Consider the following 27,083-nt stretch of genomic DNA (forward strand, 5'->3'; position numbering starts at 1 on the left):
GGACTCCACTCCCAAATTACTAGAGCTGATTTGAAACTTTGGCAGAGTAGCAGGGTATAAAATTAACCCTCAAAAATCAATGGCTTTTCTGTATGCCAACAATGAGAAGAGTGAGGCTCAAATCAGGAAAGCAACTCCATTCATAATAGCCCCACAAAAAATAAAATACCTAGGAATTAACCAAAGAAGTGAAGCACCTCTATGATGAAAACTTTAAAAACCTGAAAAAGGAAATCAAAGCAGAACTTAGGAAGTGGAAAAACCTCCCATACTCCTGGATTGGAAGGATCAACATCATGAAAATGGCAATACTTTCCAAGGCTATCTACAAATTCAATGTGATACCTATCAATATCCCAACCTCATTCTTCAAGGAAATAGAAGAGGCAATCCAAAAATTCATATGGAACAATAAAAGACCCTGAATAGCAAAAACAATCCTTAACAGAAAGAAGAGTGCTGGAGGAATATCAATACCAAATTTCAAACTCTACTACAAAGCCATGCTCATTCTAGTCCTGCCTCTTACACCTGTTTTCTGTTATGTTCATCAAGTTGCTTAGTTTGCCTGAGGTCATCTGTTCTCTGGCTGTGCTCGTCCTCCCCCTCTATTTCTTATCTGGTGTTAACTTTATATATGTAAATATTTACAGATGTGCCTTACAGTATAGTTTGACTACCTGAACTTTTCCTGTACACAAATTTTGTTTTCTTAGAATTAATACTTGTTTTTGTTTTTAAATTGTTTCTTTGCACAAAATAGCCTTCCATATGGATCTCTTCTCAATAACTTAACATGTATCAGTTTTCAGTTTCATTTCTTAGGGAGGACTCACCTGGAGCCTTAAGTAGGGGTACTCTGTGGGCCTGCTGGCCCCCACACCTCAGAAATCTCTTCAGTACCCCCTTGACCATTTATTTCATTTTCTGCTCTATTGACTTCCCTTTTTCCTTTATTTCAGATTATCTTGCTTTACTCCCTTTTTTAGATCATATTTTCTGGCACCTACCTAACAATTTACAAATGAGAAGTAGACTTGAGTTGTTATGTGTGTGAGAAGGTTGCATTCATATTTAATTTATAGTGTGTCTGGGTGTAGAATTCCAGGCTGGAAATCACTGAGCTTTGTAATGGCAAAGGTCTTACTCCTTGTTTGCTGGCATCTAGTGTACATGGTGAGAAGGTGAGACCTGAAGGTTCTCAGTTCTCTAAAGGCTCACTTTATTTCTTGTCTCCCTTCCCCCTTTTGGTTTGTTGGTTGTGGGGCTTGAACTCAGGGCCCGAGCACTGTCCCTGAGCTCTTTTGCTCAAGGCTAGCACTCTACCACTTTGAACCATAGCTCCACTTCTGGTTTTTAAGTAGTTATTTGGAGATAAGAGTCTCACCGGGACTTTTCTGCCTGGCTGGCTTTGAACTGTGATTCTCAGATCTCAGTCTCCTATGTAGCTAGGATTACAGACATGAGCTACTGGAGCCTGCCTGTCCCCCTCCCCCCCCCCAACTTTTATTAAAAAATAGGGTCTAGCTGTGTAAATCAAGCTGGCCTTGAACTCTAGATGCTCCTACCTCTGCTTCTTGTGTGCTGGTATATCTTTAGCATTTTTTAAAGAAGCTACTTTCATTTCTTTTGATTAGCTCCAAATGGCCTCATTTGGTCTGCAAACTCTTCACTTTTAGATATCATTTTTTGTTTCTTCGTTTTTGGTTTTTTAGTCACCAGTACTTGGTTAACTTATGCTTTTCAAAAGAAATGACTATAGGGCTGAGAGCATGACACAAGTTGTAGAGTACCTGCCTCGCGTGAAGCTATGGGTTCACACTGAAGTACTGCCAAAATAAAAATAAAAGCAAAAGAAAATGAAAAAGATGGGAAAGCAGGCATGGTGGTCCATGCCAACAGCATGTTAGGAAGCTGAGACTGGAGATCATGAATCTAAGGCCAGCTTGGGCTATATAGTGAGATTCTGTCTCAAAAATAAGACAAAAAAATAAATGGTGTTGTGTTGGGAGTTTAAGAGGGAGAACAACTGAATGTGTCTGTTCATTTAACTTGAAGTCAGTATGAATGTCTTAAAAAAATCCAGGTCAGGGTTTGTAGCATCATCATCTGGTCAGATACACACCTGCAGCAGCAAGCATTAGCTTGTGTTCTGTTATTTTAAGGTGTGATATAAATTTAGATGATCTCGGCAGAGAGCTTGGCTTTCTTGTTAACTCTGCAGTAGCTGCCTTTTCCCCCCTCCCAGCTAATGGCTTTTATTCCAGGTGGTAAAGTACCAATAAATTTATAAATGATATTTGGACCTTATAAAAAATACAAAAAATCCTTATTGATGTTGCTAAAAGGAATTTTCTGAGGGCTAAGTATATAATCCTTAGATTAAAATGCAGCGGACAGATTAAGCCTTCTCACATAAAAAGCCGAATAATAGGCTTTAATGCCATTTGTCCTTGACCACCCACAAAAGGCGTTCCTGCAGGCCAGAGAGATTGGACATAATATGCCTAGGAAGCTGGGCTGAATTTGTGATATTTATCCTTTGGTAAATGAATGTTTCAACAAAGCATTCAAGCCTGGACTGAAAGTGAATAGGTAGGAAACTTGTTAGCCTTAATTCTTGTAGTAGGACACTGTAAACACGAAGTGATTGTATGAAGGCAGAGTGGTCCTTTTACAAACGGCTCACTGACCTTGGATTCTTTATGATTCACTCCCTATTAGTTGCTTCCTGTCTCTGAGTGTTGGCTGTACCCTCTTTCTATACATGCTGCCTTCCGGCTCACTGAATGAAGCACAGCTCTTCAGAGGATGCCCTGGTTGTTGTTCAGTAACAGAGGTGATGGAGATGTCCATTCTTAGTTCTTCCAGCTGTGTGCAGTAGTAGCTTTTCCACTGGGAAAGGGGAGGAAAACGTGTGCTTATACTAATTGCTATGGAAGCTTTTCTGAAATCCTTTCCTTGGATATGCTGGGCTGTGTGTAAAGCAGAGAAATTACTTTCCGCCCAAAAGATCATCCTGTTACTATATGAATGTTTGTGGAAATCAGACTTACACATTTCCTACCTTTAGGTCACTCTTGTTTATTGAAGCTGTCAGCAATTCAGCAGTAATTTTTCTTATTGTCTTGAGGTTGAATTAAAAATAAAAGGAAGTTTAGTACTGCAGAGACACTTAGTTGTTTGTTGTATTTCACAAGAAAACTAAATATAAATGATCAAAACCTGTACATTAGAAAAGGAATCTCTTGTTTAATTAGCAACTCATCCCTTTCACTGTACTTTTGTCTCTTTTCTATCCTCTCCCTTGTTTCTTTATATGATGAGGAAGTGAGCCATGGGAGGTGCATCCCATATACTTAGCAGATGTAAACCAGGGTTTTCAGTTCTAAGGGGAACCCTGCAGAGGATGACAGGTTAGCTCACACATGCTCTGCTTGGCTCTCCTGCATGTCATCATCCCTGCTGATGATCACAGTTGCTGCCTCTGCCACACTTCTACTTGGGAGCTTTCAAGCCCAAGCATAGGCTTGGTTCTCCCTCAGATTAATGGAAGCAGCCGGAGTCTTTCAAAAGCCTATTCAGAATTCCAAGGCCAGCAAAAGAAAATAAACCTTTTTTTTTAAAAATTAAAAGGAGAACTATAAATGTCCTTTACAGAAACTACCAGTTTCTGATCTTTCTAGAACTAGTTCACTCCCAGAGCTTAAAGTTCCAGCTCTGTGTGGTATTTATAGATTCTTAGGTAAAAGAGCCAAGAAAGAACCAAACGCATGCAGTTTCCCAGTGGATTTAGATTATCTGCCCATTTCACAAATGTTTAAAATCCCATGCTGTTGCCAACATGGTATTGGCACTGTATTAATTTTAATTTATATTCTTTAACTTTTGTTGACAGAATTGGTTACACACACATATACATGATCATATAATGACTGGCATCAAAAGTACTGTCAGGCAATGAAATGTTAGTGTGACATAGGTGATTTTTGTGATTCAAAACTATGTGAAATGTTAGGAGACAGCAGCTTTGTCATTTGAGTTTATCATGAATAGAGCCCTCATCAGATTGGGAATTTACCCAGGTCTCCATTGGAAAAATTGTTCTTCAGCAGAGTATGAATGAAATATTCTATCTGTTGTGGGACTCCTTCAGCTTGTGGAGGGATGAGAAGAAAGGATGGCATTTATGGAATTTGGCTACTCTGCCAAAGGGGTTGTACTCCATCAGTTGCAGCTGTGGTGGCTGCTTGGAGGAGAACGGGGACAAGGGTGACTTCCCAGAGGCTCACTCAGGGAGGGGTGTCAGAGGCTGCTGGCATTTCACATGAGATCACAGTATGTGATGCCTTAGGAGGAGGCCACAACTAGAACACTCTTTGGGAGACTGACTTGAATCTATGATGAGGATGAACTGGCCATTGTGTTGAAAGAGGCGAGGTTTCATCTTCAAGGTGAGCTGTTTCAGCAGGCTCCATCACCACCTTCTTAGGCCCTCAGGCCCTCAGATCAGAAGCTGGCATTGAATAAGAATGGTGGGTGGGTGTTAGGGATTTTGGTGTTGAGGTTGGTAAAATAATTTATCAAGAGTGGGGAGCAGGAAAACAAAGTTTATTAGGCTGCCATTAAAAGGGAAGGTAGGTAGCTAGACCAAGGGCATGTAACAAGGTTAAGTGCAGGTTTTATTCCTCAGGGTTGGGCTTTGATTGGCTGTATCCTTTCTGTAGGCCTTATTGATTGCTGGTGTCTTCCTCTGATCATGGTTTGATTTTCAAAGGTAGGATCATTTTTCATCCTTGGCTGTCAATTTCTCATCCTACTTGGCCCATGATATTTTGCTCCCACCATTTCTACCTGGCTGTTGACATTTGCTTCTGCCATGGGGGAAGGCCTCTTCCATAGTGAGGTTACCCTCTCCCCACTTGGCTTTAGTTGGGCAAATGAATGGAGGTTCTGCCTTGTCTAACACGACAGTGTAATTGGAGGAGAGGCAGAGACAGGACAGGATGCCTGTGAGGAGGTTGTAGTCCAGATGGCTGAGGCAGGATGTAGGCTGTTGCAGGGGCCCTGCAGCAATCGCTCTGAGAAGATCAGAAACATGTGTTTTGAGAGACAGTTATGAACTTCATTATTTTACTTTTCTGTAGTATTAAAAAAGACTCAGCAGGTAATAGAAATATTTTATGCATGGGTCACTCCCCAGGCTTACTGAGGTATATAATGAATGTATACTATTTGGTGAAATTTGAACATACAGACACATTCCTATTACAGCCACAGCAATCCAGGTAGTAAACATTACCATCACCTCCAGAAGTTTTTCTAGGTCTCCATCTTTATCTTTATCTGTTCATCTGTCTCTTTCTGTTGTCCCAGAAGAGGGGTAAGAATTGTTCATGTAAGATCTATCATTTTAACTATTCCTTAAAGGCACAATATCTTATTGTTAACTCTAGGCACTGTATTATATGGGACATTTGAAAACTTACTCATTTTGTTTAACTGTAACTACAGTTCATATCATTCTCCTATTTCTGGGTTACCAGCATTCTGTTTACCTCTCTAAACTTGACTCTTTTCAATGCTTTGTCTAAAAGGAATTGCATGGGCTTGAGACTGCATGAATAGAAGTGGTGAAAGTGGCATCTTCTGGATTATGGAGAAGAAGCTTTCAGTTTTTCTTCATTGAGTTTGGTGATGTTATCTGTGGGGTTTTCAGTTATGGCATATAATTGTGTTCATTCTGTACCTCATTTGTTGACAGTGGTGATCATGAAAATGTATGGATTTTGTCCAGTTCATTTTCTGCATCTGTTACAGTGATCATATGATTCAGACTGTAGCTTTCAAGGTAGAATATGTGCCCTGGCCCCTTAACATGGTGTTGGAAACAATAGTGATTGCAGGGGCAGAGATCTGAGGAAAGCTAGCCTGCTGCTGAGTTTTCAGCATTAGATACCTTATTCTGTGTTTGGTTTTAAATTATAGAGATGGCTCCTATAGTTTATTTCTGTATTATATATCATGGCAGAAGAGAAGAACAAAAAGAACAAGGAAAGAGAGTACAGACAAAAGAGAGAAGATGAAAATAGGATATCTTTCTAACTGGCAGTCATTCACAATGTATGTATATTGAGCTTAAAAAATCAACAAATAGCTACGTATGACCTTTGACAAGGACATAGACTCAGAATTTTAGCAATGGAAAGTTCCTCAAACCCAGTATGCAAAACAGGTAGTTGTCCTACATGCCCCCAAGCCTGAAGAGGCTTAGAGGCACTGCAGAGCACATTTGAGCTGGTGGATTCTGTCATTTGATGGACAAGGAGTTTGACTTTTTAAGGTGTTGGCAATAAGAGTGTTAAGGAACAAACACAGGTATGATTTTTGTGTTTCCTCCCCCTCTCCCCCAAGGAATCCAGAGACTTCAATTCCTCAGTTGTGGTGGGTGGATTACCTTGTGTACTGCAGTAATCCAGTTTCCTTGGTTACAAGTCTAATTTCATGGAGGTAGATTTAAGAGGGTTTCATTTTTCCCAGAAGAAGAGTTGTAAGTTTTTGAGGAGGTGGCCTTGCCCTGGAACCTGAATTCACACAGGCTGGTGTGGTCAGCTGGCTAGAGAATGCCTGACCAGACAGAGGAAGGTGTCTGGCCTGGTGGTTAGTGTTTATAAGATGGATAGAGGAGGATTCTATCTCATCTTTACGAGTGGCTATTTGGTTGCTGTTAGAACTTTCATTTGATGATATGCTATGTAACATCACAGACAAGGAAGTTCTGTGTACAAGTCCAAGGCTAATGGCTATGATCATGAAAAAGTTACTTAGCTTCTAAACTAGTTTTCTCACCTTCAAAGTCATAAGCCATTTGCCTTATGGTTATTTTAAAGATTAAGTGAGATTATATATGTGTGATTATATATTTGTGATACTTTTGTATGTAAATGTGGAGTTTCTATCCTTATGTATAGATTTTCAAGTCTGTGCTGTTAAGGTACACATGCACATGGGCCCTGTACATGCATGGTGCCAGACATGTGGTAATTCTTAGTACACAGCAGGTGTTGTCACCATACAAATGTGTATTATTTTATGATTGTTATACTCAAGTATTGTTTTGTGCTGGGCACTGCATATCAGATTCAACAGTACTCACTGCAGGGAAATGGAAAAGATGCTAGGCTTTGTTTGAATTGCATCCGGATTCCACTTTGCTTTTCTTAGTTTTATCCTTTGTCTAAATGTGAGCTGTGTTCCCTTAAATAAACCTTACCTATGAAAATCAATACTACAGCCTGGGCTGTATGATAAGACCCTGTCCAAAAAAAAGAAGAGCCAGTACTATCTTATTCATGATGCTTTTCTGGGCAGGCAGTGTGAGCTGCCTGGCATGAAGGAAGTAGCTTTGTGAAGATGTATTTCTTAATTTTTTTTTACCCTTTTAGATTTACTTTGCCTCCTGGAAAATTAAAACCAAGTTTTCTAGTCCATTAATTTTTCTGCTTTTTGGCCCGTAATTCTATCAAAGTGTTGGTCAGCGAGAGATGACTAGCGTATGCAGTTGGGTTTGGCAACAGTTCTTTCCAGAGGCAAAGACTATCCACCATCTTGGTGCTTAGCTTGTCCAGGAGGCTCAGGGGCAGGACCAGTTTCTTTTACCCTTTGAGATAGCAGATGACGGAAGGGCCCTCAGTGTTAGGTACTGGGACCCTAATTGGGAACCATGGACACACAGCGGAACCATGGACACACAGCGGAACCATGGACACACAGCGGAACCATGGACACACAGCGGAACCATGGACACACAGCAGTAGCCCAGGGACCTCGATTATATCTATTTTTCATTTCACTCCTTGGGTCTTTATTTTCACCTCTGGGACCTAATTGGGAACCATGGACACACAGCAGTAGCCCAGGGACCTTGATTATACCTATTTTTCATTTCACTCCTTGGGTCTTTATTTTCGCCTCTTTTTTTTTTTTTTGGGTCTGGGGCTGGGACTTGAACTCAGTATTTGATGCCTTCACTCATGAACTGATATTCTCCTACCTACCTGAGCCATGCCTCTAACCCCTACTTTCACATTTTAAAAAAATTTCATGTGTAATTCAGTGGCACTCCCTATACTCATAAAGGCCCGGGTCATATTGATTTGATTTTGAGGATTATTTAAAAACATGTATACTTTCTTTATCTTTATTTTTATTTTTTGTTGGTCATGGGGCTTGAACTCTGGGGCCTGGGCGCTGTCCCTCAGCTCTTCAGCTCAAGGAGAGTGTGCTACCGCTTGAGCCACAGCACCACTTCTAGTTTTCTGGTGGTTTATTGGAGCTAAGAGTCTCACAGAGTTTTCCTGCCCGTGCTGGCTTTGAACCATGATCCTCAGATCTCAGCCTCTTGAGTAGCTAGGATTACAGGCGTGAGCCACTGGCACCCGGCTGTGCATTTTCTTTGAGCCATTGACTTGACTTAATAAGACATTGACTAAGATTTAAGGGAGGAGGGATTCTGCTGTGCTTAGTGATTTTCCATAATTGAGCTCTAGTCATTACTTCCTTTGGCATTGAGTGACCAAGACTGTGAAATGTGAATTTTTCCACAAGTAAGGCAAGCTAGTCCAAATACTAAAGACTATGTGGACATACCCTTTGTTTCCCAGAGCATCCCTGTGGGAGGAAGGAACCAGGAATCCTAGAAGAACCTTCCATGAGTTTTCATGGCATCATTCCTCTTCAGGTTCACCCTTGGTGGTGCTTTGCCAATATAAAACTGTTTAAGGCTTGTGACCATAGATTTCCTAGAAGGTCAGCAGGTAGCCAGGAGACCTTGGCAAAGAGCCAGCCACTGCTCTTTTTGCTACCACTGTGGAACACTAGGTGCTGGATGCTTGTCTTGGGGCCTTGTCACCAGTTCTTATCGTAGCCTTCTAAGCTGGGGGATAGCCTCACTTCTTGGAAGGGCACAGGAAGATTTTGAGAGGGGAAGCTGCCTGCCCAGGGTGTGGAATCGTAGCTGAGATCAGCACTGAATCTAGATTTATTTGTCCCCAGAATCCACGCTTTTAATGAGCATATGCTCTTGTCTCCCTGATAGTAATAAAAGCCTATGGACCCTGAAATCTGTTCTTTCTACTACAGCAGTTTCTGTTCCTCTGTACCCTAATGTCTTTACTGCTCATTCATTCTGAGCACACAGATTAGGAATCCACACCATGTACTATGGCCATGGTGTCTTAGGCAGCATTAAACCCCTTACTTCGTTTGGACAAAGAAACAGCTGTCAATTGTTCTCCCTTACTACCGGTGGGGAGCGGGGGAGGGGGAAGTAATGTCAACTTGTTTGGGTGTGCTATTTTATTTTAAAAACTCCTTTACTTTTTTGCACTTTAGGAACATGAGACTTGGAAAAATGAATTGGACTTGAATGCTGGAAAGTGTGAGAATGTGGGCTAGACATGGTTGAAGGAAAGGAATTCGCACGACTGTAGGCATAGAAGAGATGGCAGTAAGGGATCCTGATGTTTGGTTCAGATATGATGCTATTCTGGTTTTTTTGGGTGTCCCTCCCCCCTCTCTCCTCCCTTTCCTGTCTCTTACCTCCTTTCCTGCCCCTCCCTTGCTTTTTTCCCCTCCCTCCTTCCCCATCCTCCTCCCTTCCTGTGGCTACCAATTAATGTGTAGCTATGCATGTTCCTTTCTTATAAAATTAGAATGTTTGTATATTTGAGAAATATCAAGGCAAAAGCGTTTGAAAGATCCTGAGATTCTTCCCTCAACTGCTTCTTTCTCTGACGAAGCAGGCAGCATTCCCTAGCCCTTCCCCCATACCTGCAAGGTAGCAATGTGGATAAAATGGGGGAAGAATACAAGATTCTAAATCAGATACATAAATAAATAAGAACAGTAGCTAATTAAGAGAATGGCTTAGGAAGAAATGTAATGATTTTGGAAAATGTAAAATCCAAGGAATATTTGGTTGAAGATGGGAAGGATATTTTCTTCCCTTTTTCCTTAGGGAAAGAAAGTAGTTTTAAGCATTTGAAGTGTGTATGTGTATGTGTGTGTGTACATTTTTTTTTTCATTTTATGATGTATGTAAGAATTTCAAACTGGAATGTCTCTCTGGGCCAGTGGGCACAAGAATTGGCCAAGTGGATTGTATGTTAGTAACAGCAGAGGCTGGGCTCAGTGACACTCTGGGGAACCCTGTGCCCCTTGTAATAGGAGCAGCTGCTGCTTGGAGCCTATTCCTCATTGCCAGCTGGCAGCCCAGGTGGAGGTGTGTGTGAGTGTGTGTGTGTTGGGCGAAGATCTTCCAGTTTTCATGGAAATCTAGGTTTTTAAGTAACCAGTTAAAAACCTCAATACCAATGCTATGTGGGTCAAACAAACCAGAGCTGTGGTTTGCAGTTGGTTCATGAGTCACCATTTGGAACCTTTTAGTTTTGCTCCGCTCAAATATATTCTGTATTACCCACAGTGTTTGCAAAATGATTTCTGCTTTATAATAAAAACTAAAAATTTCCAAGCATTCATTGTAAAACTTCCAGTTGAATTTGATTTGCAATATTTACACGGAAGTGAACTTAGCTATAAGTACACACCATAGAGCCTTGCCCTAAAAAATTTGCCTTTAATGCAGGTTTGTTACACTGAATTGAGTGCTGGGGAACTTAATAACCCATACCCTTCCAGAATACAGGAATCAGAAGATGTCAACAGAGTAAAACAATGAAGATGAATATGTTTTCTGATTGCAGCATCTGTCACTGTGTCAAGCACACCAAACAAGGATCTGTTTTCACAAACAAAGGACTGCTGGGGGTATGGCTCAGGGTGGTGACACACTGAGCTCAACCCCTAATACTGCCAAAAACAAATCAAGGCTGACTGACAAAAGCTACCGTGTAAAAATAGATGGACTCGTTGAGTAATACTTTTATTATATGAATCTTTGCTTAGTACTGTTTTCTAAGCTATCACTTTTCTAACTTCTTTTGAAGTTGATTTTTTCATTTGGTTGGTCGTGTGGCTTGATCTTAGGGTCTGCGTGTTGTCCCCGAGCTCTTTTGCTCAAGGCTAGTGTTCTGCCATTTGAAATACAGCTCCACTTCCTGTTTTTTGGTGATTAATTAGAGATAAGAGTCTCATGGACTTTCCTGCCTGGGCTGGCTTTGAACCACTGTCCTCAGATCTCAGCCCCCTGAGTAGCTAGTATTACAAGTGTGAGCTACCAGTGCCCAGTTTCTTTTGATGTTTTATTTTTATCATCCTACTGTACTTATAAGAGCCAAAAGTTGTCAAAAATTTCCCACTCCTGACCTTGTATTCTTATTTAGCTGTAAATAAGAACATAAGCAGAGCCAGATGCCAATGGCTCACCCCTGTAATCCTAGCTACACAGAAGGCTGAGATTCAAAACACCTGGGCAAGAAAGCCCATGAAACTCTTTGTCTCCAGTTAACCAGCATAAAGCCAGAAGTGAATCTGTGACCCTAGTAGTAGAATGCTAGCTTTGAACAAAAAAAGGGATAGATCTAAGGGATAGATCCCAGGCCTTGAGTTCTAGCCCTAATACTAGTACGCAAAACACACACACACACACACACACACACACACACACAAAAGAACAATATGTAGAAAAGAACAATTACTGCAAGAATATTCAGGAAGTACCAAAAGACTAGGTTGCTAGAAACTTAGCACACACCAAACCACAGGAACAGTGAGTCCCCATGTGCCTGGCCACCCTGGTGGGGACACCCAGCTGGCACCACCCACACCACAAACCACAGCTTCCTCTGTCTTGTTTTTGTATTGCTGTTTTTTTGGTCTTTTCTTTTTTTGGTACTGGGGATCGAACCCAGGACGTTGCACTTGCTAGGCAGCGCTTTGCCACTGAGCTACATCCCATCCCTGTATTGCTTTTTTAAGATGCAGTGTTCTAGGCAGATGCATCTGATTGTCCCTGTCACATAGTGTCAGGGATAGAAGAAGCAATGACTATATCGGCATCCCTGGTAGGTTGAACCTTCCTCTTAATATTCACCTCAAATCCAGTTGACTTGGGATTCTGGACACCATTATGTTGAGTTTTTGAATCACTTCCCAAGGAAGAGGATGGAGGCATCTGAAGATTTCTAGAGGAAAGCAAAGGAGTCTGAAGCTGTGTAAACCTGGGACTGTGTAGCTCGTGGCAGAAATGGAAGCTTCAGAGAGGTTACTTGCCCATTTAGTGGTAGAGTTGGAAATCTAACTGCAAAGGCGGATGTGTCTCCCATGTAACTAAATTACAGCCTCACAGATCCTTTCCCCATTCTGCCTGAGGTTGCTGCTTGTTTTCTATTCCAAGCAGTTGCAGTTGAACCCAGTGCTACCCTGGTATATGTTACATTATTGTTGGCTCTGCAGCAGTAGGAAGGCGCTGTGTATGTGATCTTGACGAGTAGGGTTTTGTATCAATACCTCCTTGTAGCCTCACTTTGAGAAATGATTTTTACTGGATGCATTTTCTGAACACCTCATATGTGTCCTGAGACTATGTTATTAGCCCAGGGTTGAGCAAGTTGAGCAAGTCAGTTACTGAATTAGTGCCATTTTAGAAGCCTCCTCTGGAATAGCTTCCTTTTCTATCCTTTTCCTATCTTTTTTCTTACCAACCACTACCAGTCCTCCCCCCCTCCAAGATAGTCACAGCCCTGACGTGCTAGTTATTTCCTTGTAGCAAATCTTTGCCAGCATGTACTGTGTCATATCCTTTCTATCTGTGCAAGTATCAGTGTCCTGTTCAGTTGCATTATAGGAAAGCTGGTGTTATGGCATGTTCTCTCCCAAGTTGAACTTACTGTTAATGAACTTTTCACTTACATGGCTGGAACAGGAATGTATTTGTTGAGGTATTAGGGTATAGCATTCTATCGTTCAGCATTAGGTCGGACAACAGTTTATTAAGTTTATGAGCCCTAGCTGTCTTTGCTGTTCTCCCAGGATGAGCTCCTGCAGCCTCCTGTCATCCTTTCCCTGGCAGGGTCTGGTGTAAGGGCTGGCTTGGAGCCTGAGAGCAGGCAACTAGACTGCCTCTGGCACTTGAGATAGGTTGTCATTAACTTCATTCCAAAGCATACACAAGTGTAATCAGAAACGCTGGGCCTGTAGATTCCTGTAACTGAAACCCCAGTTACTATGGGACTGATTGCATAGGAAATGGGTTGCATAAGGAGAAAGCCTTGTATAAGAGGATTTAATGTGTTTCTCAGTATCAGTGTTTTTGAGAAGCTCATTTTCACTGGTGCAATACATTCCCTTATTAGAAGTAGCAACTCATAAATCCCAGTCTTAAATACATAGAATGGCCTTTCTCTAGGCATGGTCTGGAGTGTGACAAGCAAGTCCATGCTCCCATATAGCTAGAGAGAAACTTAGGTGTGAAAGCAGTGATAATCAAAGGCTGACCACGTGGGCCTAAGTGTTCTACCTTGTATTACTGCTTGCACATAGTCAAGAGGCCCCAGAGAGGGCCTAACAGAAAGCCAGCAAGCTCTGAGGCTGTCAAGGCAGGCAATTGATGTTGTTGAAGCTGCTAGCACTTTTGCTGCTGGGAATTTCTTTTCACAGGTGAACACACCTGGTAAGGGTCAAAGCACTGGCAAGATCAGAGCAGAGTAATCTACTTTGAAGATGGTGTCCCTGGAATCATGAACAGATGTATAGGGAAAGAGACAAGAGGAAATCTGGCTGCTCCCAAGGGAAAAGATCTAGGCTGTGAGTTAAAAGATACTTGACTTTGTTCTGTGATATTTGCAATAGTGGTTTTTTTTTTTTTTTTTTTTTTTAATTTTTCGGGGGGCTTGAGCCCTGGGGCTGGGGGCTGTCCCTGAGCTTTTCAGCTCAAGGCTAGTGCTCTTTTTTTTTTTTTTTTTTTTTTAAAGCAGTCTTCCATCTACTTGTGTCAATCAGGGATGTGGCAGGAAGGCAGCAGTGGGGATTGTTGTGTTATTGTTGTGTGTATGTGTGTGTGTGTATATACACATTCTTCGTACATAGGCATACAGAGGATGTTTGTTGGATATGTAGAGGCCTGAGCTCATAAGTGGAAAGGCCATGAATGCATTTTCATCAAATACTTGATTTTTGAAAATCGTGGGGTGTTAGAATCTTAGATTAATCTAGAAAGTCTCAGTCTCATTAATTCATTTGGGTGAAGGTTAAGTTGGATTGAGGTGTTACTGGGACTTAGAAAGGAAAGAGATAAGGAAAGGCAAGCTTCAGACTTGATTGTTGATTTGGGAAAAAGAAGAACACATGAATTTAGTTGATTTTTTTACAATGTCTTTGAAGGAGTCTCAAATTTTACCTTACCTCTTTGGTATGTGTTCTGGACCCAGAATGATGATGTGCTCTCTGGTGGTTGGAGATGTCACTGCAGCCTCCTGAAGCCCTGGGTAGGGAGAAGTCCTCTTGAATAACCAGGTTGTATGTGATTTCCAGCTCAGTTACTGCAAAACATCCTTTTACCTTTCAGTTTGCTTGGCTTAGCTCTTTTAACATCAGTGGGACTTAGTAAACAAGGAACATTTGAAACACTATGGATTTCTAGTTCACGTCTTTAAAATGAGTGACTAGACTCAGTTCAGCATTCTTAGCTGCTTTAATTTTTTTCAGTATTTAAAGATTAAGGGTTTCTTACTGTGGCAGGCACTAAGCATCTTGAAGAAGTTGATGTAAATGTGACCAGTTAAGCACAGTTCATTTTTAGAATTTCAGAATCAGAAAAGGTTGAGCTGGAAGGAATCCCAGAAGTTCTCTAATCCAGCTGTGTGAGAGGTTAAGAAATTGGGCTCTGGACCCAGATGCCCTTGTGTCCCATTCATGCCTTGCCAGCGGATGCCTGCCATCTGGATCCCTTTGGGCCTCAGTCTCCTTAAGTGTCAGCTTCACAGTGTTGATATAGGATCATAATGAGTTGATATTGGCAAAATGATTGTGCTAGTGCCCCTGGCCATTGAAGTGAAAAAAATAGGCCAGAGAAAATTTGATTGGCCTGAGGTCATACATGTAGTCAAGGTTCAGAGAAACCAAGCCTTTAATCTCCTTGTCTTATTTTGCTTCTATCAACCATTATCCATTAGCTGGTTCTTCAACAATGGGTTTAAAAATTTATATTTGCCCAATATGAGCACTAACAGTTTTGGAGCTCTGCTCAGTGCTCAGAGACTGTTTTTGAATAACAAAGTTTGGCTGTGACACAGAAAGATTAACAGACAAAGCAGGACTCCCCTGTGCCAGTGGTTGTAGTCCCCTGCCTAGTAATGCAGCCTTTAGGAAAACTTGTAGTTGGATTCCGAAACAATGTGTGAACTATGATCCCAATGATAAAAACACAATGGAAAGAATGGAAGGAAATTCACTAAAATGATCAGTGTGTTAGGGCACAGGTGTGATGACTTTATGACCCTTGCAGTCGAATTTCTCGTCAAATGGGTAGGACATCAGTGATGTATGGAGAAGACCTTTGTTACTCTATGGCTCTGACTCCACCTGCCACTGGTAATTTTCTCCCTTCAATGCCTGCCATCAATAACCTGGCAGCTGTATTGTTCAAATCAGGAAGAAAACCTCCTCACAATAGGGAGAAGGCAAGGGGAGGAGGGATAGACAACTGAAGTAGGAGGGGGATATTGTAATAATAGTCAGTGCATGTCCTATGAAACTAGGAAAATTAAGGGGATGGGTGGGTTTGGGAGGGAAAGGAGAGAATGATGAAAGGGGTGATACTAATTAAGACGCATTGTACTCAGAACCTGATGTTGAATTGTAATTCCTTTGTACAACTACTTAAAGATAATTAAAAAAAACAGTACAGGTAAACAGGTGTACGTATTTCATGCAAGAATATATGTAAGAATATGCAATTGGAAGGAAAACAAGTGAAAGTTCCTACTAAGAAACCATTTCCCACCAAACTATTAATATTTGCTTTGTTTCCTTTTTCCTGTCTTGACAAACTTTCCTATCCTGTGTTTAGGGAGAAGGTGTCAGATGTTTCCTGCTGTTTACATAACTAAATTGAAACTTCTTATAGTTTTACATAGAAGGGGTGATATTTCAGTTTTATCAGACTTGTAAGTGATGAGACATAGATTGTACCCATTTTTTTTTTCTCCATATGCCTTGCAAACATTCCCTCCAAGCCGCTGGCATCCATGTGGAGCTCAGAGAGGACCTAATTCTTCTCTGTTTCCTGTATGCTGTAGACAGGCTCAGCCTGTTGAGAAAAACCTACTAAAACCTTCCTGACACGGTAAGTGAGTACAGGGTAGAATTTTACACAGATCTGGATGACCTTTGATAAGTTATTTAACTTTTTTTTTTTTTTTGGTCGGTTGTGGTGCCTGAACTCTGGGCCTGGGCACTGTCCCTCAGCTCTTCAGCTCAAGGCTAGTGCTCTACCACATGAGCCACAGCACTACTTCTGGCTTTTTCTGCTTATGTGGTGGTGAGGAATCTAACCCAGGGCTCATGCATGTGAGGCAAGCATTCTACCACTGAGCCACCTTCCCAGCCCTATTTAACTTTTTTTTTTTATTAGAATTCAATTTCTTTACCAATAAAGTAAGTTTAATATTAATATATGTCTGATGAATCTCCTGGATTCAGAGATGAGACCAAGGATAGGTAGAGTTAATGCTGCTTCTTTCTCTTCACTACCTAAGCAACTGGGTATCTGTTGACTACGGAAGCACACACAGAAGGTGTGTTATAGAAAAGATGTTGGAGCTGGGCATGGTGGTACATGCATCTATAATCCCAGTATTGGGGAAGCTGAGTCAGATCATAAGCTTGAAGCCATCCTGAGCTACATAATGATTCTCAGTGAAAGAGAAAGAGAAGGAGGGGAGGAGGAAAGAAATGGAGAAGGGGAAGGAAAGGAGGAGAGAGAAAAGAGGGAAAAAAGAGGGAGGGAGGAAAAAGAGGGAAGGGGAAGACGAAGGAGAGGAAGGAAAGAGAGAGAAACAACTTTGCGGTGATAGTACAAGTATACTTCTGGCAGCCAAATGGAAGTAGGCTGTGTGGTTGTCTGGTTGATGGTTGATGCAGTATGTTTCTTTACAAAACCCAAAAGTAAGTTGAAGTAAAAGGTCCTAACAAAATACTTTAGGAGTCTTGCTTAGCCAGCTCTTGTAGTGGTGAATAACAGGTCTTTGATATGTGTAACATAGTGGTCTCTGTGGGTCATTCTTGAATAGTTTCTAGGCCAACATGTACTTACAGGAAAGCATATTATTAGGTTGAAATTTCATGACATTGAAAACTGAAGAAAGTGCTACCTTTAGATTCATCAGGAAAAGATGCCATGTACCATTTTGCCTTGTAGTATTTGGCTCATTCTAAGCTTATTGGGATATGTCAAGCATGAAATTTGAAGTAGTCAGGAGTGAGTTGTCCACTTTTTGTGGCAGGAGTGGACTTAGATTAGCACATGTGGGTGAACGCCCGTGTGGTACCTTCATATACTACTTTTTGATAAAATAGATAAAAAGTCATAATCAAGTTAGTATGGTGAGTTCACTGAATCAGTAGCATACCATTGCCTACCATACTCTGAAATCCTAAGCTCCAGGTGGAAAATCAAAACGATACGAGAGTGTTGTGTTTAGCTAGCATCAGAGTCTGCATTTACTTCGAGTACCCACCCACTTAGAGGCTCTGAGACAAGTGATTTAACCTCTCTGTGCCTCAGTTCCTTTATTTTTAAGATGAGAGGAGTTAATAATACATAATACATGTGGATGTGAAGATTATATAAATTATTAAATATGTTGTTTATAATATATGTCTGCTACTTATTGTCAATATAAATTAACTTTATAATGATAAGAGCAACCAAGTGTCTTTTCTACCCATCTTTCTTTTCCTTTTATTAACCCATTTATACCTGGGAAACATTTTCCAATGCGTCTTTCATGTGTATAATGCACATAAAGAAAAGTTTTTTTAAGGATCTATTCTAGGAAGGAAAAGAAGCACAAATACAGACTCATTTTATGAAGCAGAATTATTACTCTAACATCTAAAATAAACATTACAGAAAATTGAACCATAGACCATTATCATTAACTTAGATGCAGAAATCTTCAACAACAATTAGAAATAGAAAGATATACCATCAGTATTTCCCCCCTGACATTAATAATCAGCTGCCACTTAAACAGTATTCTCAATTCTGTGTTTTTTCAGTGATCCCCAAATTGAAGCGGTTTATAGTCAAATTCAAGATCTTTGTAGTTTCCTTTTGTTCTTTCTATTATCACTAATGCTTTTCAAGTATAAGATAATTACATTTGCAAATTGGACCAAATTCTTGGTCCAGATTTTTCAATTGCAGCCTTGGAAGAGAGTTAGAAGGTTGAGTCTTTTCTGGAGCAAAGGGACAGGCATGCTAATTGCTTAGACAGCATTCTCTAAGATCATATAAACTAATTTTCTTTTCTACAGTAAAAATATTTCTTTATGATTAATGTAATTTGCTATTGAAATTTATTTGTTTTTTTGCTAGTTTAGGTTTTATATTAGTTTTGGTTTCTGCAGCAGTTGCATATTTTCTTGGATTGTTTTCTGGTAAGGCACATTTTCCTTTTGAAAATATTTCACTAAAATTTTTAAATAATTAAGCCATCTTTGTTTGCTAAAGCAAAATACCCATTCTTTCAACCCTCTGTAAATATCTAATACTACTTAAATATTTAATAAAGGGTAATAGATATCTTTTTAATAAGGAATTTATTGCTAACTTTCTTATAAAAAGCAGTACTGCTCAAGAAGAATTCTGTTTTTCCAAATGATTAGTAATGATACTGTAGAACGTTGTTATTTAAAATGTATCTAGCAAAAGCTGATTTTATCTTTCTATAATATTTCCAACTTTTTTACTTGTTATGCATTATTATACATATTAAAATGGTTTAATAAGAAGTACGAAATACAAAATGATCTTCCAAGATGATGAACTTCATTAGATTTGGAATTGATTCCTCAAATGTGTTTTAGAAATAGGTAGAATTATAACGTGACAAGCTTTAATTCAGTAACTTGAATGAATTTAGCGAATATCCAAAACCACTCTTAATTAAAAAAATGTTGATATATGTGAATTTCCTCCCTGAGCATAATTCTTTACTTTTGAGTTAATTTTTATCTCCCTTCCTGCTTCCTACTTGCCACTTGAAAGGCCCAGACTACTCTGAAAAGCAAAGATAGTGATGTGATTTTGGTGACACCTGCTGGCCTGAACCCATGCTGGGAAGTGTTGGCTTCATTCCTCGGTAGTAAGAGGTGTTCTGGACCTCTGAGGGATCCCACCTGTTAAGTAGAAGCAGTTGGCCTAGATACTCTGTCATTTTCTAACATTGAAATTCTGTGTTCTAACTCTGCATTTAGTAGAAAGAATACAGTAGACCCCACTGGTGTTGAAGAGTGTCCATAGACTTGTTGCATAAAAAAAAGCAACTTGTGGCACATTTTGTACATCTAGGAAAAGATATACAACCAGGTACTGGTGGTTCATGCCTGTAACTCTAGCTACTCATAAGATTGAGATCTGAGGATTACAGTTTGACGACAGACCAGGGAGGAAGGTCTGTGAGACTCTTAGCCCCAATTAACCAGTAAAAAGCCAAAAATAGAAGTGTGGCTATAGTGGTAGAATTCCAGACAGGAGTGAAAGAGCTGAAGGAGTGTGCCCTGGCTCTGAGTTTAAGCCTTAGTGTTGGCAAAGGAAAAAAAGGAAAAGAATACACAATGATGTAACCTGTTTACAGTTGGAATAGAAAGAAAGTCACTTACTTCTTAATTTATATCCCTTGGAACTAAATTTTGTTCACTCATGTGACTTACAATTTTTTAAAAAGAGTGATAATGTCTGATTCTGTGGTTCTCTAAGTGCAATGTGGGAGTGCACAAACCATCCAGGGTTCCTGCCAAGGGACAGCTGCAGCCAAGAGGAGGCTGCTACTTGGATAGCTGCACCTTCTGATTTGCTATACCCACAAGTTGCAACCATTGTCCCTCCATACCTGGCTCCACCAGTATTTGGATTTGCAACCTCTATTTTAAAATAAAAAATAAAGGATGTGCTTCTTAACTGATAAGCTTTTTATTAGCTTGGACTTGCTACTCTGAATCAGGAGGGTTGAATGAGATTGGGGTATGTGTCACAATGATCTCTAAATACACACAGTTTCTATGTGAATCCATATGCTGTTACAGGCTCCATCTATTTGTCACTGCTTAGGGAGTATTCATATCTCTTTCTTTCCTTTTAATTAACATACATTAATAATTTAACAGAGATGATTCATGGGTGATAATTCTGTGGATGTATACAGTACTTTGAGTAAGTTCACTTCCTTTATTATATTTCCTTAATCTCTCAATTCCCTTTTACTTTTCAAATAGCATTTGTTGGGTTTCTTTATGCTATCTATCTATCTATCTATCTATCTATCTATCTATCTATCTATCTATCTATCTATCTATCTATCTATCTATCTAATCTATCTATTGTCTGTTATGAACTTAAATTCTCTTCAGCTACCCTTCCCTACAATTCTCTTCACCCACTCCCTACTCTCTCTTTTCCCCTTCCACCTCCCACTGATTTTTCTACAGATCTGGATGTGGATAGAAGTGTGATGTAATTTTGTTCCCCCCCACCACCACATTTCCTTAATTGGGTTTGTTTCTTCCTGTAGAATATGACTGTTTCAGCTGCTCTTCAGCTGCCTAGGAGAGAACAGTTAGGGGAGAAGTGGTCAATGTAGGGGACCTTGAATTCTTACTACCTATCACCTCTGTGCGTGTCCCCTAGGTTTCTATATTTCTCTGCATGCTCAAGGGTGACTCAAGGCCTTTCAAAGCCTTTCAAGAGGAGAGCTAATTTCTTTTTTTAAGTTTTAAAAATTGTTATTATATAGGTGGTGTACAGAGAGGTTACAGTTACATAAATCAGGTAATGAGTCTTCTTTTTTGGGGGTGTCTGTTGTGGGGCCTGAACTTGGGCCTGGGCACTGTCCCTCAGCTCTTCAGCTCAAGGCTAGTGCTCTATCACTTGAGACACAGTGTCACTTCCAGCTTTTTCTGCTTATGTGGTACTGAGGAATCGAACCCAAGGACTCATGCAAAGCAAGCACTCTACCACTGAGCCACATTCCCAGCCCCAAGAGAGCTAATTTCTGCCTGGTCTCCTCCTTGTCTTAGATGTTGTTTCTTTGCCATTCTTAATGATACAGTTTAGCTTTGATGGTACAGCAGTTAAGATAGGATGAGTGAAAGTTTGCTGGTGATACCAATGTCACTTCTTTTTCATTCACATCATTTTTGACCTGTGACTCCTGATGTGATAAGGATCTCTCTTGAATCTGTTGTCTCCTCTGCTCTGTTAGTGGTTGCTGGTCTATCCTGGATAGCCCTGAGGAGTTGTGGTCTTTACTTACTTTTGTTGGAGGTTCTTAGTTCTAATCTCCTATGCAAGATCATGTTTGTTTTTGTTTTGGTGGCATCTATTGTTATCTCATGCAGCTAAAAAATCTTCATGGCCTATTCTTTACCAGGATTCCAGATAACACTTATATTCCATCACTTGAGCCACAGGGGAATGTACCCTAATTTTTTTAAAAAAATTCTTGACTGTGGGCCTGGAGGGTAGTTCAGTGGTAACATGCTTGTCTAGCATGAAGGAAGCCCTGGGTTCAGTTACTAACTCTGCTAAGAAATGATGATGATGATGATGATGATGATGATGATGATGATGATGACAGTAAGTGAAGACTGGCTCAGAGGCAAATGCTTGTAGAAAGCTAAAGCCAGAAAATCCACTGAGATCATAGGTATTTGAGAAGTCTGGGAAGGTATTTTAAGAGCTGATATAATTGGATAAATGCCCAGGAGCAGAATTGCTGGGTCTAAACAAGGCCACACTGAAACTACCAGTACAACCATGTTCATTGTGGGCAAATGGATCATGAAAATGTGGTTTATATACACAATGGAATTTTATGCTTCCATCAGAAAGCATGGCATTGTCTCATTCATAAGGAAAGGGAAAGACTTGGAAAAATTATATTAAGCAAAGTAAGCCAGATTCAAAGTAACATAGATTACATGGTTTCCCTCATTAGTTATATAATTAGAATATGCCTATAAATTTATAAGTAAACACAATGCATAGTAAAAGACAAAAAATATACTTGGCCATGATAAATTATACAGGATTAGACATTCACACAGTGAGACCAATGGGGAATATTCTTTAGAGAGGATCAAAAAAGTTCAATAGCTATGTGCATATATGGTCATATAAAATGATATTTATAGTAATGAACTCCAAGAAATAGAAACAAGAGATCTTTTGTTACTTTGGGTTTTTCCTTCCTCCTTTGTTGCTGTTTTTGATTTTTTGTGACTTTTGTTTTGTATATGTTTATTCTGGGGAAGGTAAGGGAACACAGAAATGGTGGGAGCAAGGTTGAACAATGCATTAGTGATACTCACTAGACACTATGTTGAATGAACTATACAACTTGTGGAGGAAGGGGGTCGGGAGAGAAAACCTGGGAGAAAACAGGGGAAAAGGTGATACTGTTCAAAAAGAAATGCCCTCATTAGCTAACTTATGTAACTGTAGCCTCTCTGTATATTACCTTTACAATAACAATTACAAAAAAAAAGAAAAAAGAAAAAAGAGCTGTGATAGAGCACTTGCTAAACACATGCAAGGCCCTTGGTATTGTTTTATCTTATATTAATCTTACTTGTATGTTCCTTTGTCCCAAGTGTGAAAAACCTTTCTGTTCTTTTTTTTTTTTTTGTCCAGTCATGGGGGCCTGAACTCTGGGCCTGGGCACTGTCCCTCAGCTCTTCAGCTCAAGGCTAGCGCTCTACCACTTGAGCCACAGCGCCACTTGCAGCATTTTTCTTTTTGCTTATGTGGTGCTGAGGAATCGAACCCAGGGCCTCAGGCATGCAAGGCAAGTGTTCTACCACTGAGCCACCTTCCCAGTCCAACCTTTCTGTTCTTGTGCCTCACCCCTGTCAGGCTGTGTAGGACTGGAGAGATCACTTGGTGTATGAAGAGACAAACAGACTCGTGCCTTGTTGCATGCTTTTCATCAGGTGCTTTTGTGTTGCCTGCTGCTGTGTTGATAATTTTATATGGTCCTTGAGTGATGTTATAAATATCTGAATTGTCCTTCTTAGAAAAAGGTTCCTTACTCCTGCTTTACACTAATGAACATTGAACTTTGCAACTAATAAATAATTTAAACACTAACTTTACTAGAATATCTCCATTTTAAGGCTCTTGTAGGCTTTAGGAAGCAAAACTGAGTCTAAAGCCCTTCTTGATCAATGGAAACCCAATATTCTTGGCTAGACATGGCATGTGATAAGCTCCTAAGTCATTGATGTAGGCTGGAACTGCTGTGGGATGTGGAAGCAGTTAGTAGTCACAGGTGATGACACTGTAGATAGGTAAGAAGAGAGAGGCCAAGAGATGAGCAATATGCAGGGAAGACTTACTGACATTATATTGTGACCTTCTGTCTCTCTTGCTCTTTGGGTGAACTTGATACTATTCCTCTGTTGGAGTTTAGCAGATTAATTTCATTGGTTGTTCCAAGCATAACTAACAATAAGATGAGGACTGTGGCTGGGGGTGGAGTGCTTGTCTAGTAAGTGGATAGCCCTGTGATATTTAGCTTGGGAGTGAAAGTAGACCCCCCCCCCCAGCAGTATTACTGCAATGTAAAAATTGGTTCTGCATACTGTACTAAGTTTTCATTTTCTGTAGGTCAGGAAAAATTCTAAGTGGTTTCTGTACATGATCCCATTTAGTCCCCAAAGCCCATTTATAAGTACTATCCCATCTTACAGATGAGGTAACAAAGAGGACAGAAAGAAATCTTGATTAAGGCCATGTAATTATCCAGTAAATGTTAAAGCTGGATCTTGAGTCTATCCAGTCAATCTGGGTCTAGAGTGTTTATCATCACTTACGCTTTCCCCTTAATTGGATGACGAAACCTCTCCAACCAAGGTTAATTGTGGCCTTGTTGTGGGGAAGGCTAGTTTAGCTTTATTTAAGAATATTTAATGAGGATGGCTGTGGTTGCTGTTAAGAGGTGTGTAGCCAGGGGCAGTGGCATCTGAACTGAGCTTACACCTGAGTATTGCCAGCACAGGGGAAGCAGCTGGATTGACCTTCACTGCCTCAGCATTTCCAAGCCTTAGTTTTATACGACAGTGTATGGGGCCTTGAGTAATTTAGGTTTTTCATAGGCTGCCTAAATCTGCCTCATGTAGTGAATGTTCCAGAGCTTGATTTGAACCCAAAATGACAAAATGAGAAGTAGCACTGATACTAGGTGTGTACCAGCTGTTTCCAGTAAAGAAACAATAAGAGATATTCATCAATTAATTATGGTTTTAAATCATTCAAAGGAGGATCCTAAATTAGTGAAGTAATTTGCCAAGTCAAGCTAAAAAGTGAAGTCAATGTGTGAAAAATTTTTGAGTTCATGTGTATGAATTTTGAGTGTATGTGTATGAATACTGGCTTTTTGCAATAAAATGCTTCAGAGCTATGATTGAAAAAAATTAATGTGAGCATAAACCCCAATATCATGGCTCTAATTGGCATTGTGGCTCCATTTGTATTCTGTGGCTCCTGTAACAAATTATCGCAGACTTGGTGACTTTAGCAATATAAATTTGTTTTTGACTGTTCTGTAGGCCAGAGTCAAAGATAGGTCTCACTGGGCTAGCATTAAGGTCTTTGCAGGGCTCTGCTACTTATGCATGTTATAGGACTCAGTCTGTGCTTGCCTCTTCTGGTTTATGGAGGAAGAATGTCAGCGTTCCTGGTGTTGTGGCTGCCTCACTCCAGTCTCTGCCTTTGCATTCACAAAGCCTTCCTTCTCTTGGGTGTTAGGCTGTTTTGCCTTCTTCTTGTAAGGATACTTTTCTTTTCATATAGGGCCTACCAAGGTGGTCTCCCCAGCTTGAGATCTTTAACTTAATGGCATTTGTAAAGTTCCTTTTTTGGCCATATAAAGTAGCACCCACAGTTTCCAGGGATTTGGATATGGATATCTTGAGAGGCCATTATTTAGCCTACTGCTATGGCAAATAGAATTAGGACTTCCAGTTTGCCTTGCAGGAATATGCTTAATTTCAAAAATTGCCTAACTGTTTTCCAGATCACAGATGGTAAAAATGCAGAAAAGAATATTCATGGTCAAACAGATTTGAAAAATATTGTGTAATTTAGCCATCTTTAAAGGGGATTTACAAGGAACAATGATGGCTTTAAGGATTCCTGTGGCAAAGAAAGCTTCTTAACTGTGTCTAGCCCAGAATTCCTAAGACTTAGATTACAAAGCACTGTGTTTTTGAAGGGTGCCCCTATTTCTATTTCATATGGTACTTAGAACATGTTTTAATAGTACCAGTTCTTTATTACCCTTTAGTATTGTGAAGAGTCGTGTGGCTTGATTGTTACTTCAGGGCTTAAAAACCAAGACAAATATGCGAAATTACATGATAACCTAGCATGATTTTCAAGAGTTGCTAATGTGCTGTGGGATCAGAGAGGTGAAGATATACTATGATAAGGGAGAATCATTCTGACCTGGAATGATCTAGAGGAACTTCACAGAGAAGGGGCCTCTGTTAAGCAGAAAGCATCTATGTGTGAATATGTAGATTATCTGAGGGTAAGATTTGCTCTTCTTCTCTAGAGAAGGTTCAGGGGTAACAAGGATCATGCCTGGAGTATCACTCTAAGGCGTTTGGGCCTGATTTGGTAAACAAGGGGTTGACATAACAATTGTCTGTAGGTCAAATCTAATTCTCTGCATATTTTTTTTTCATCTTCCATACTGGTGCTTTATTATAGCTCACTCAGCAGAACAACTAAATGGGCTAAGAGGGAATCAATCACAAGTTGCGCATCACCAGTGATTAATAAAAAAGCAAGCACTGAAGACACTTTGGGGTTCTTGTCCAAGGCAAATCTGCATATTTTTATATATAAAGTTTTATTGGAATGTAGCCACATCCATTTGTGCAGCATTTGGTTCAGGACTGCATGAATGCTATAATGGAAAAATGAAATAGGCTCACAGAGTTAAAATATTTGCTGTCTAGGCCTTTACATAAAACGTTTGCTAAATTTCCTTTAGGTAAACACCCAAGGAGGAATGGAACCATTGCATCATGTGGTAGTTCTAATTTTAGTGTTTTGAGGAACCTTCATGCTGATTTTCATTGTGACTGCCCTGTTTTACATTCTCAACAGTGTACAAAGGTTCATTTCAGATATTTCCTCACAATCATAACTCTTACCTAATATTATTACATTCTAATGTTATACCAGCATATGTGACTATAACAGACATTTCAGAAATAGATGTTTTGGAACTTCCTTATCGGAAGGAGTTTCATTTCTTCAGAATGTTTGTTCTTGGAAAATATGTACTAATTTTTGTAGTGCTTCCAGGGCAGCATATTTGGGGCTGTAGAACTACCTTGTTCAAGTGGCTCCTGCAGTGGTTACTTTCTCTGTTTCTTTAGAGAATTTAGATTAGCCTGCCTTGTGACCTCCCTCCCTTCCTTCCTCCCTCTCCTCCTTTTTTTTCCTTCCTGCGAGACATTTGGAATAAACTCAAGAGAAAAAGTATTTGGGTTTGAAAAATTATCTTAAAAGTTGATTCACAAGCATGGCCAATGGGATAAATTAGGATGAAGTTTTGGTTTTAATAGGCTGGTTATTTGGAGTCTCCTTTTCTTGGCGATGAGATTTTGACCTCAGGGCCTTGCACTTGCTAGGCAGGTCTTTTACCATTTAAGCTATGTTCCTGGTCCTTTTCTGTCAGTTCTTTTTCAGTTAAGGTCTTGGGTTTTCTAAGCAAGCCTTGGACTGTGATCCTCCTATCTCCATCTCCCAAGTAGCTGCTCAAAGTTTAGTTATTTTGGTTCCAAAACTTAACTGTCCTCTAGCTTCTCTACTAAGTAGATGGGAGTCA

At 40.0% G+C, this 27,083-nt stretch overlaps 1 protein-coding gene across 9 annotated transcripts in view; it reads left to right on the forward strand.

The window, feature by feature from the left end:
* Sgms1 (sphingomyelin synthase 1) overlaps positions 1 to 27,083 on the forward strand; it is a 248,832-nt gene that overhangs the window by 34,848 nt on the left and 186,901 nt on the right. Inside the window, exon 1 of one of the 9 annotated variants that reach the window (XM_013017176.1) lies at positions 6,301 to 6,378. The exons of the other annotated variants lie outside the window; for them this stretch is intronic. The gene's annotated coding sequence lies outside the window, so the exon portion shown is untranslated. Of the gene's footprint in view, positions 1 to 6,300; positions 6,379 to 27,083 lie in introns of those variants that run through there. 9 annotated transcript variants of the gene reach the window in all.

The sequence above is a fragment of the Dipodomys ordii genome, unplaced genomic scaffold, assembly GCF_000151885.1.
Source record: "Dipodomys ordii isolate 6190 unplaced genomic scaffold, Dord_2.0 Scaffold34, whole genome shotgun sequence".
NCBI classification, from domain to species: Eukaryota; Metazoa; Chordata; class Mammalia; order Rodentia; family Heteromyidae; genus Dipodomys; species Dipodomys ordii.